The sequence below is a fragment of the Artibeus jamaicensis genome, unplaced genomic scaffold (genome assembly GCF_021234435.1).
Source record: "Artibeus jamaicensis isolate MK-2021 breed Jamaican fruit bat unplaced genomic scaffold, CSHL_Jam_final contig_402, whole genome shotgun sequence".
Taxonomy (NCBI): domain Eukaryota; kingdom Metazoa; phylum Chordata; class Mammalia; order Chiroptera; family Phyllostomidae; genus Artibeus; species Artibeus jamaicensis.
The window spans coordinates 5,833,381-5,845,274 of record NW_026521818.1 but is presented as its reverse complement, the minus strand read 5'-3'; positions in this window follow the sequence as shown (position 1 = coordinate 5,845,274).

Genomic DNA, 11,894 nt, shown 5'->3' with positions numbered 1-11,894 from the left:
GCTTCTAGATAGACTGTCTCCTAGAATCTCCTCCTAGGAACTTTCTTGGGGCTCTTCCACAGGTTGTCTGGGTCTGGAAGGGTGTCCTACACCATTCCATGAAGGGTGCATCTCACTTTTGGATAAGAGATCTGACCTTGTTCTCCTTATCCAGAATAGAGGCCTCCAACCTCATCTCAGTCCAAAGAAAAGGGAAGAGTATTCCTTTATGAAGATAGGATTGAAGTGTGAATTATTTTCTGTGCTGGCCATATAATTACCAGGAGGGAACTGATGCGGACACTGGCCCACAGTGTTGGTGGTGTTATCGATGAGCTACAAGACAAATTCACATGGACTACTGAGTCCTGTGGAGGACAAGGGACAGCATGGCTACTCTCTCAAGGGGAGAGCACCTCGATGCAGCCTAGCCACTCTCTTAAGAGGAGAGCGCTCTGACCCTTGCCTTGACAGGTTGTTATTGGGTTTCAATTTGCACAGGAATACAGGTAAAGTTCATTAACATCATCAGGCAGTAAGGATCAAATAATAGATAGCATACAAAGAACTATGAGGGCCTGTACTGAGTCAGGGTCTGTTAGCTAAAGGGCCACAAAACTTTGGAAAACAAACTCATTTCCTGCTTGGGCCCTCATTGTCTAATTGAGAGCATTCTAAACAAAGCAGGTTTCACAGGATTTTATGCATTCTTTCTTAGTCCTGATCGCCCTAGGGAACCTGCCCTTTCCAGCACAGGGCTGCACCACCCTCTGTCATTGTTTCAGGCTTAAGTCAGGCAGGGGAAGTGAAGCAGCCAAGAGACTAGGGGACTTCTCACAGACAGAATGAGGACTCAGGCTTTGTCAAAGCGGAGGGGTGAGGGTCCATCACCCCCTTTTGCTATAGCCCCCCAAGTTCTTCCCTGGGGCCTCCACATGATCGTGCCTATCGTAGGTCATTTCCCCCTTGGGGGATCTTACCTGTGATTGGCTAACTAATCAAGCATTGAGGGCCAGTTATGGGTGAAGTAAAAGGAGCAGAAGGGGCGTCCCTGCCAGGGAGACAAGCTTTGTCTCCTTAGTGGCTTATGGTCTGAAGGTCACTCACTCAGCCTTAGCCATGGAGGGGTTACAGCTTCTGAAACCAAGCAGGGTGGTTCCCAAGAGGAAACCTCACCCTTCAGAGGACAACCACTCGCAGGGTATGACAATCCAATGATTCTGTGCCTCATTTCTCAAAGGCTGGGACAAAGTTGTGTGACTAAAGGGAACGAAAGTAACACAGGAGACAGTTCATTAAACTCATTAATTTAAAATTAATTTTATAAATCACCAAATGCCTCTGGTGTGTGAGCGATTCCAATCTTTGATTTAGTAGAGAACAGAGTGTCATGCCTCAGGTTATTGCCCTCTCACAAACTTTATTCACGGTGGTTGAAAATTGTCAACTAACAAGAAAAAAGTCTTTCCGCACAAAAGGACATTTGGGGATAAGGAGAGTTATCGCTCCAGAGCCCATGCTTGGGGTGGCTGAAACGGGGGAAAGGGGTCAAAGGCGCGAACTTCCAGTTACAGGGAGACCACAGGGATGTGCTATGCAGCTCGGTGACCGCAGTCAGTGGCTCTGTGTCGCAGATCTGAGCCTTGTTAAGGAAGTAGATCTTAAAAGTTGTCCATAGCAAGAAAAAACATTTAAATAAACTCTATATGTTGAAATGGATGGTAACTAGACTTACGGTGGTGATCATTTTGAGTATATAAAAATATTGAATCATTATGTTATACATCTGAAATGAATATAATGTCATGTCAATTATACCTCAATTAAAAATTTTTATAAGAGTGCTTGGTTTCTCATATTTTTTTCCTAACTGTAACCTTCTAAACCACTGCTATAGCAATGATAACCATGGAATAGATTTTTCTTATCTAGACTGGTAACTGCACTTCACTGAAAAAGTAACAGCAGCAACAATAATAGTAATAATAATGTTAATACTATTTATTGGGGTCGTACAATGAGTCAGGCACTGAGTCATTAACTTTACAAACATTATCTTGATTAGTCTTCACCATAACTGCTCAGAATTAAGTAATATTATCCCCATTTTCTAGATAAAGAAACTGTGTTTAGAAAGTGGAGCAAATTACTCATTAATCTCACCTGTCAGAAAGCTAGCTTTCTTTTTCTTTCTACCCTCCCTTTCTCCTTCTTCCCTCTTCCCTTTACTCTTTTCACTGTTTTCTTCTTAAGCTGGTTCTTGGGAAATCCTTCTGTTTAAGTCAGAGCATACGATGTTGACAATATTTTATGTAATTGAATACTGGCATTCCTCTTTGCTGGCATCATAAATGATGACAATTTGTTTTCCTCAAGAAAACCTAATATCCGGAATTGGTGTTAGAAACAAGATGGTTTCGAGGTCAGCTTCTTTTAGGTTGGCAATTTACCTCGTTGGATTGAGATTCAGCGAGAGGCTCGACAGGCGGCCATGTCCACTGTGCCAGGGGGAAATCAAGTTGAACAAGAGACTGTCCCTGCTTCAAGAATTTTGCCCTTGTATTTTCAACCAAAGCCCCTTCTTTCAGGACAGTTTCGTGGTATGTGCTCTTGGCAAAATAGTTTCAGGCACACTGCTTTGAGGTGCTAAGCTTATCCTTTACACTCTGTGAATAAGAATGGAACTCGACCACATGATCTATTTGAAATGTTACCTGGAAACAATTATGGACCTAAAACTCTTCCAAATGGGACATAAGTGATACTCCTGGCAGTTGGTGGCCAAATGTTTGTGGAGAAGAGAAAACCCACTCTTTTCCAACCACAAATGAGATAGAGTAATCAGCCTGCCTCCCTCTTAGATGGTCTTTCAGGGAAGGGCCAAGGCGACAGGCTGGCAGGTAGTCATAGTCGGGTAATTGGAAAGCACATGGCTCACGGCAGTCACAGGTTTTGAATAATACCCACCTCACTGGCAAAACACTGAGAAAGGGAATCAGCAAACTGAGTACTAACAAACCATAAGAAGTCAAAGGTCGAAGCTACTAAGATTTCTTGGGTTGGAAAATAATGTCAAAAAATTTAACAATGCACCACAGCATCTTATTTCAAAAAATTTTTTCCACATATACTATTTAGAAAAACAAATACACACCCATCAATACTTCTAGTGGGTGACATCTGTCTGGTGGGCACAACTCTATCATTGTTATTACAGATGTCTACTAGTGTCATTAATGGTCATGATCCTGTCAGGCTGGCTTTCAAGGTGAGGGAGCAAAGACAGAGGAGGGCACGGTGGCATCGTTCCAGTTTGGAATCCAGTGGGATCATTTCAGTCAGAGCTGCCTCCTAACATTCATAGTCCTTTTTGCCTTTGTGTGTCCCTTCTCCATTTAGGAAATACATTTTGCCTTTGGTCTGAAGGCAAATACAACCTAGGCTGAATTTATTATTATACATTCATATTTCTTATATTATTTTTCTTCCAACTTTAAAAGAATGTGCAATTAAGGCATTTTTGTAGGGTCCTGAAATGCCTTTGCAGGTTCCTTCAATGGCAGGCTCTATGTACTGTCCCCGATGGGCAAGTTGGCTCTATGCCCAGATGATCACACTCTTCCAGACTCCGATGCAGTTAGTGGAAGTCTTATGGCATCTCCTCCTAGTTTCTTGGAAGTTCTGGGATAGGCGATGCTTCTCTTTTCCTTATTCTTTCTGCCTGGAATTAAGAACATGAAACCCACAGATGCCATAGCCATATAGCAACCATGAATTAATAATGTCTTCTTATTACAGGGGACTGTTCCTCATGGCAGTGGCAAACGTAGCCCAGCCCCTGATTTGGAAAGTCGGCGGGGAGCGAGTCGACACGCAGAAACAGGGCCCACCGACCGGTTCTCCCATGGGGTCAGGCCTGCATTGTACCTAGGCTGCTTCAAGGCTTGCTTTTTGCTAAAACTCCCTCACTCTGAATTGAGGCAGAAAACGTTTACTGTATATCTTTAAGGTAACTTCTTAGAGTCTGTGCGAAACCTCCCCGGTATGGAGTGTAACCAGTTCAACCACTTTTCCACTTGCATTAGCAACATCCTTTCCTTTGTTATCTGTAAACAGTAATCACCTAAAGCAAACCTGCATATAGTAACTGAGAACCATCCTCAATGTAATGTACCCAGAAAAGCAGTAGAAGCCTGTCCAGGCAGGGGTGGAGGCCCTCTCTCACTCAGAGAGTGGCCATGCTGTCCCTTTTTCTCCACAGGACTTCTGTAGTCCCTGTGACTTTGTTCATTGCAGTCACCACACACGGACCCTGCTGGCTGGAGTCTGCATCATCTTGTTAAAGGCAGGACAGCAGAAAGTAGAAGGACCCTTCCTTTTAATGGAATTTTGAGTTGCAATATTAGCCAAAAGTCTTGTTAGATAAAGAAAAAGAAAAAAGATAAATTCTACTTATCTAAGCTAGTGAGTATTTGGTTTTCTGTCCTGGGCAGCCAACTTCTAACCCATACATGGCTGCGGGGCCTCAGCATTGTTTTGGAGGTTAGGTGTAGTGTCAGGAGTTCACACAAATCTGTTCTAACATCAGGAAGCAGCCCGAGAACCTGGAAACTTATGTAGTAGCCACAGCACGGAGGGTGACTATAATACTTGTTCTCTGAGAAAAAATGCAGTGCAACGAACCTTTGCTTTTTCCAGGTGTGACTGTGGATCTACTGGACTGTAGGAAACCAGGCTCTTTATAAAAAACCCCGGGAGTATTCACTTCATTATGAGACTTGGGACCTAACTGCCTCTCAGCTGCCCACCCTTGGCTGATTTTGCTACACTTTTGCTGGGAGCAGTCTGGAAGGGAAGAGTGTGATAGGAAAGGGGACTGACTCAGAGGTATTTTCCCTCTGGACAGAACCTCTCAGCCCGGAGGTAAAAGGCCACTCCCTACTGCCCCAGGCCCTGAGCAGACTGGGGCCAGGCAGAGCTCCCCTTGTGGGAGAGGTCAGGGCAAAAGCCTCTGGTGCTTTGGGGAAATCCCAAGAGCTGGTAGGCCTGTGTCCCTGGGCCCCAGGCCAGAGCGGGATTCCTTAGTAAGCCCATCACAGCAAGTGAAAAGTCTGTGTGAAATAAAACCTGTACCAGAAAGTTTCTTCATGGAATTCATAGGGCAAGAGGGTCAGAAACTTAAATATGTAAAGAGCAATAGTTCCTGGAGACAAAGTCCATTAGGAGACAAATTATTTTAGGTAAGTGGCTTTTTGTGGAGACCCTAGACCTTACTCTACTAGGGGCTGACGACCTGGGGAATATCTTTTACACCTTCATTTTTATTTTTGTCATTTGTTAACTCATTTAACAAATGTTTACTCAGCACTAGCGAGTGTAAAACATGGTGAAGGAAACAAAGCCACCATTCCTACATTCAGGGAGTTGATGAGCTGGTAGAGCAGACCAGACAAAAGCAAAGACAAAATAAGCAAACAAACTGACAACAGCTGTAATGACAATATGTAACGGAGGCACGGGCCATCCCTTGAGTGTTTAGAGCAGTGACTCCTAAATTCTTGCGTATCGGAGTCACTCGGGGATCTTTCTGGACTCCCACGGCCCAGGCCACAACTGCGATCCCACAGTCTCAGGGATGGGACTCAGGCAGCAGCAGATTGTGAAACTCCCCACATAATGCCACTGTGCAGACAGCTTTGGGAGCCACTGATACAGAAAAGAGAGGGGGGTTCTCTTTCTCTGAAAACAAGCAGAGGTATTCTGAGCTGAGCCTCACAATCATGCTGCCCAAAATGGGGCTCGAGAGCTCATTAGAGAAGCAGAGCCTTTGGCTCCGCCCCCAGACCCACTGAATCAGGCTCTGCCCTTAGCAAGGTCCTTGGGTGATTGCAGGCTCAGCAAAGTTTGAGAAGCACTGCCAAGTGGTAGTTATCCAAGTGGGGCTCCCAGGTCAGTGTCGCTGGGAATGTGTAAGAAATGCAAATTCTCATCCCCACACCAGACCTACTGGATCAGAGACCCTGGGAGTGGAGCCCACCAGCTGAGGTTCAACAGAGCCACCAGGAGATTTGGATTTGCACTGATGTTTGAGAACCAGTGGCTCAAAATATGAGTATGTTTTCTGCAGATGAGGTGAGTGCATGGCCTCGGGAGATCTCAGACAGGCTTGTGGGGAATGAGCAATGACAAGAGTGTGTCAAAGGGAAGTGAGCAATGTGTGTCAAAGGGAAGTGGGTGGAAAGATTGGAGAGGTACTCTGGGCAGTGAAATGAAGGCCCTCAGCACTCCTCCAAACTGTCCGTGGAAAATGATGTGCCTATTAGAACAGTGCTCTTTCTACTCAAACCCCATCAGGCAGGAAGCGTCCCCTGAATAAGAATTCAGGGGAGTGTCAGCGTTTTGTTCTGTTCGGGCCTTCAGCTGCTTGGGTGAGGCCCACCTCCATTAGGGAGAGCAATCTGCTGTACTCAGTCTCAATTTAAATATTACAGTCACCCCGAAACACCCACAATAATGTTTCACCAAATATCTGGGAACCCTGTGGCCCAGTCAAGGTGACACATGAAATTAATCATCCTATCTACTTAGAAAAATCTGACCTAGATGGAGGCCAGATCACCTCTTAAAGGACCTTGGCTTTTCCTGGATTGCTTTTGCTTCCAATTAACTTGACTTCCACGTCGTTCACCTGAGCCAATCCTGACTGCCCACTGGCAGAGTCCTAGGGACTTGAGGTCAACCCGCAGACACTTCTGTGGAGAATCATCACCCTCTGCTGTCATCTGGGGCCAGAAAGGTAGGGCGTTCATTTCTATCTGAATGTCAGCACTGCCCCTTCATGACTGGCCTGCTGCTTTGAGAAGCGCCGTGCTGTAGAGCACGGAGGGGAGACCAGTGAGTCTGCGATCAGTGGGCTTGGACACCAGTTCAGCTCCTTGTCAGCTTTGATTCCTTTTACAAGTCAGTTTTGAGCTTTCTTTCTCCATCTGTGAAATGGAAATACCCACAGCCCTCATAAAGATTTTTTAAAATCTTAAATTAGCACAAAATATCAAACACTATATAAATGGCAATTCCTATTATTAATTTTTAGAAGCAAGAACTAAACACACAGAAAAGAATCAATTTACCACAATTTTTACATGAATAATGCCGGTCTGGGAGTGTAAAGTCCTGGGGGGCAGACCCCACAGATGCACGACCTCCAGGCAGGCCTCGTCCACCAGATGCGTGCTTTAGTATGGACTTATAGGATGAGACAGGACTAGTTTTCTAATCTTTTCCAATTGGCTTAAAACTTTCTTATTTATTGCCTCCTAAATATATCTTCCAGGAACATGGTTGCCAGATAAAATTAGGATGCCCAGTGAAATTTGAATTTCAGATAAACAATGAATTCTTTTAGAATATGAGTATGCCCTATGCAAATCACTTGCTATTTATTTGAAAAATCTGTGTTTTTATTTGTTAAACCTGGCAGCCCTATCCAGAAGGGGACTTGGCAAAATTTTATGTCAAAATTGAACATTAACATTTTCTTAGGTGATGAATATTTAAAATATATCACGTGAAAAACATCATATTAAAAGTTTGTAATGGTTTATATGATTGTTTGGTATTTCTACGTGACTTACTTAAAATCTAAGGGACCTACCTAAGTTTCTTTTTACCTTATATGTTTCATCCATAAGGATAATAGTATTTAACGTGCAGGGCTGTTTTAAAGTGTATCTGAGATTATGTGTGAGAACATTCTTTGTAAGTGGACCCCCAGAGACACTCTGGTGGAGCCCAGACTTGGCTGTGTGACTTGTCTTTGACTGAGTCCCAGCGTTGCCACTTGTTAGTTAGCGTGACTTTGAAAAGGACCCTTCACCTCTGCATCTCAGTTTCTCATCCACAATATGAGGATAAGAAAACTGAACTTAACAGGATTTTTGTGAGAAGGAAAAAACAAAAATGTGCATGTAATGCTTACTTAGTGCATAATGAGACACTTCATAAATGCTAGAGTTTATTAAAAATCTAGAAAGTCACTAGTGTGTGGGAACAGGAAACTAGGAGCTGAGCTCCAAGTGCGAACTCCCCTTCTGAGTGCTCCTTGAACAGGCGATGTCTTGCTCCAGGACCATCAGGTGCTCTCATGACGTTGTTGCAGGAATAAACACACACGACCGAGACTCTTCTGTCAGTGCTCGTCCTGAACACCAGGAGTGGTGACTTTCTTTGTATCCTGGACATGTCACCCAGGCTTTCATGAAAATGCAAGTCCCCAAAGGTTTAAATCAGTTCAGATCATTGTTGTTTTAACTTTGAAAACATCATTAATATCACCACTGGGAAAAATATGGCATGTTTTTAAATGGCTGCTTTGATCTTAGAAATCAGTCCGGTGGTCAGGAGGAGTGGCCATGCACCCATGCTCCTACAGAGCTTGCATGTGCTCCTGCTGCAGAAAAAAACCTGAAGAAATCATTAAACATGAGAAGAGCAGCTAGGTCAAGATCTCAGGCCAGTAGGCTGAACTCCCTGGCGCCTTAGGGACTGAGAGGGGCTTGTCTGTCTCAGGTTGGGTTGGAAGGATGAGGCTTAAGAGGGAAAAGGAAAGGTCAAAGGACATACATCTCTTTTGTCATTGATTCAGAACAGCCTGTTTTGTTGCTTTTACTGTGTTGGAAGGTTCTAAGTTCCTCATTGGCTGATGAGTTTTTACGTTAATGGCATGGCCAATGAGAGCATTCGATGCTCTCGAATGTTACCTCTGGAATTATTCAGGTTTTCCTGCTGTTTCATGAAGACAAGGCATGAAACAGGCCACCTATTTTTCTCCCAAGGTTCAAGTTTATTTGATTAACTAGGCAACCAGTGGCCATTTATTCCAGTAATTGTGTTGTCTCATTAACCCTGTAATCTTAAATCTTGCATTTTAAAAAGTGAATCTCACTACTTAGACATAGAGCATGCTTCATGGAATGAATTGCCAAGTTCTTTATTTGGATACTTTTTTCCTTAAAAAAAAAAAAGATTAAATTGGTAGAGTTAAGACAAAAAAAGAGAGTCGGTTACATTCTCTAACTCCCTCTTTAGCGCCCCCTCTGCCAAGGATGGCACTGTGCCTTCCCACATCCCCGTCGTCCCTGCCCACTCACATTTCTCTGCGTGGCCGTGCCAGGATTTTATACAGGGGAGGCTGTATGCCACACCGCCCTTTCAGACTTCACATCTAAATCATCTTTATTAGCCTTGACAACTTGGATCCCTAGTGGGGCTCCTGGCACCCCAAGCAGCAGAAGCCTCTGTTGAGCTGGAGGTGCGGAGGTGCGGAGGTGCGGAGGCGCAGAGGCAAAGGCACCCTCTGGTTGAAATGCACTTTCAGTAGCTTCTGTGCCACGGACCTGCTGCTCTCTACTCCTGTCAGTGAAGGGAAACTTCAAAATATTTGGGCGTCTGAGATTTGCAAGGCATGATGAACAGAGGGAATCATTCATCATTTAGAAGGTTTCCTGTGCTTAAGGAGACATATGGTGGCCACGTTTTCTACTCCAGACATCAGAACCCTTGACTGTATTGTGGAAATAAAGGAGCCAAGTGTTTAAAATCAGGATTATTTCAGAAAAGTATGTATGGCACACCTCTCAGGGGTTACTGACAGATTATCTATTATTTGCTTTAGAATCAGCCAGGAAGTCAGTCCTTTTTGGTCTTTTCTGAGTATTTTCTCAATTTTTCTAGTATCTCTTCAGTATTTTATACTGATAAAGATTCCCCCCCCTGCCACCTCTGCCCCTGAATTATTTGTCATGACCCAGGCCACATGAGGAAACATTAGGATAATGGCATCTTTCCTGTTGCAGGACCCTTACTAACAGAAAACCTCTAATGGCTCCTAAACACAAATGTGGCCAATTCAAGCAGACTCCGTGGCCCACGGGAACGGCACTGAACTCTAGAATCAGCTGTCTGCCCCCCACTCAGTGCTGACTTTATTTTTACCCTAACCATGTTCCTTCTTCAGCACAATAACAGCAATCACAATACTATCACAGTAACAACCGACAGTTCGCGGGGAACCTGTTAACTCATTTAAAGATCCACACAATTTCCTTTAAACTCTTCCTAGGAGTCGTGAGAGCTTTACTGAGGTTAACCTTTTTAAAACTTTAAGCTAAAACCTTATTTTTATTAGAAGCAATATTTAGTATTACAGGAGAAAGAGAGCAGAACATATGGATAACCTAGACGAAAGGAAATGTTGAAAGCACCCATGATCTCCTGCTCTGCAGTGCTGACCAGCGGGGGCCCAGAGGGAAAGGGTGCTCCTCCAGGGCAGAATTACAAGGCACTTTGCTTTCACTTGCTTTCCTGTGTGGTGGGAGTTCAGAGCGACCAATCCTCACTCTGCTTCCCAGGCTTGCTCACTGAAACCTGAAAACCTATCCCTTGGGCTTAATCATCCACCCCCTGCACTCATCCTGCCCCCTCAAATACCTGGAGAAGATAGGGAGAGGGGCGCGGTCCACAAGGTCAGCACTGGTGGGATGTAGGTTTGGCAGGCTGAAATGGAGTCTGGTGGGCTATGTCTTGCAGACGTATTTACGGGGCAGGCATGCTGCATTTCCTCAGAAAGTGTGTTTAAGAAATGAACATAACTGATGTTGGACTCTCACAGAGGCAGTGATGGGTAAAAATCCTCCTAAGACGATCCTTAGATTGGCTTGTGGTTGACCCTACTACGAGAGAAACTTCAGAGCAGAATGCGTGCCCCAAGGCAGGAGAGAGAGGGCAGCTGTGGAGTCTGGAAAGGGCAGCTGGGGCAGAGAAAGGGGTCCAGAACAATGGCTCTTAGATCATCTGCTCGCCTGGCGCTGGTTCCCCCAGGACCCATGCAGCAGCCAACTCAGCTTGCTTTCTTTGTCCTTATTGAATTAGAAGGAAGTCAAGGAAGCCTGTATGATTATAAATCAGGGAAATGCAAGTGACTTTTAAAAGCTTGCAACAGCAAACTTTCCCATTGGAATTGAGCCAACCCAGGGCAGATGTGTCAAATGTCTGTTTTAGGCGGCCTTGCTCGCTCCCTGCAGGAAGGACTGGGGGAGCTGTAAGAGGGCAGAAAGATGAAAACATCATAATGTTGCATTCAGCCCCACGATGCGAGACCCAGAGGTGATTGCAGCCCTGTTCATTACTGAGGACAGTCTGCAAAAATAAAAGCACAAACAGAAAACCAAACAGCTCTCCACACAGGAATGAGAGAGAAAGGTGGCGAACTTAGTGGAAAGTCAGGGCTGCCTGCAGCATAACAAATAACCAGGGGCTGGAAAAGTACAGTGGAGGGGAAATGTGGGCCAGGCAGATTCCTCCCGGGGCTCAGGGCGATTTTCCTTGGCTTCCTATCAATTATGTTGCCTCTTTGAATCTGATCGTCTCCTGCTCTAAGTTGGCACACTCTCCGTATTTTCACAAGCCTGGAGTGAGGAGAACCTTCTAAGGCTAACAGGAGGCTTGAAACCATACAGAAAAAGGTTGACAGATTGGAGTGATTAAGAAGTCAAAACTTCTACTTGGCAAAATCAGCTCACATGAAGAAATTTAAAAGTCAAATGAGGACTGTGGGAAATATTTGCAACACATGTAAAAGACAAAGCGTTAACAAGCCATCAGAGCTAAAATCCTTCTACTAAACAATGTAAAAAGACTAAAAGGGAAAAAATAGATAAATGATAAGAAAAGGCATTTTAGAGAGGAAAATTACAAATGGTTAGAACATTTGAAAAATGTTTACCCAATACAGTAATGGTTAAACTCACCAAGTAATGCTCAGACTCGCCATTACAGTAATTCTATTAAAAATAGTTAGCTTTTTTGGTTAAGTTGATAAATTTTAGTGAGATTTTGATGATATGCGGTGCTGTGAG